Genomic DNA, 262 nt, shown 5'->3' with positions numbered 1-262 from the left:
AGACAAGTAAACAGTCACAAATTAGGCTACAACAGAACAAAGATCGGAAAAAAATCGGCCTACTTGAAAAACTTAAAGCACTGAATAATACATATTATATTGTATAAAGAAAATGTACAAATAGACTGAATAGTCTTCACTGTATAAATTCAATATACATTCATTCTTATTTATTTTACAAAAGTGATTCAGTCAAGGACAGTGAGTGATTTTCTTTCTGATGTTTGATTTACATTATTAACACAAATGGCAACAGCAGCTA

The 262-nt window shown here is 29.0% G+C and overlaps 1 protein-coding gene across 1 annotated transcript in view; it reads right to left on the bottom strand.

Moving 5' to 3' along the window:
- LOC107681920 (receptor-type tyrosine-protein phosphatase mu) overlaps positions 1-262 on the bottom strand; it is a 250,840-nt gene that overhangs the window by 143,888 nt on the left and 106,690 nt on the right. The gene's annotated exons all lie outside the window — the stretch shown is intronic.

This window comes from Sinocyclocheilus anshuiensis, unplaced genomic scaffold, assembly GCF_001515605.1.
Source record: "Sinocyclocheilus anshuiensis isolate Anshui unplaced genomic scaffold, SAMN03320099.WGS_v1.1 scaffold2198, whole genome shotgun sequence".
In the NCBI taxonomy this organism is placed as follows: Eukaryota; Metazoa; Chordata; class Actinopteri; order Cypriniformes; family Cyprinidae; genus Sinocyclocheilus; species Sinocyclocheilus anshuiensis.
This window is presented reverse-complemented; position numbering and strand designations above follow the sequence as displayed.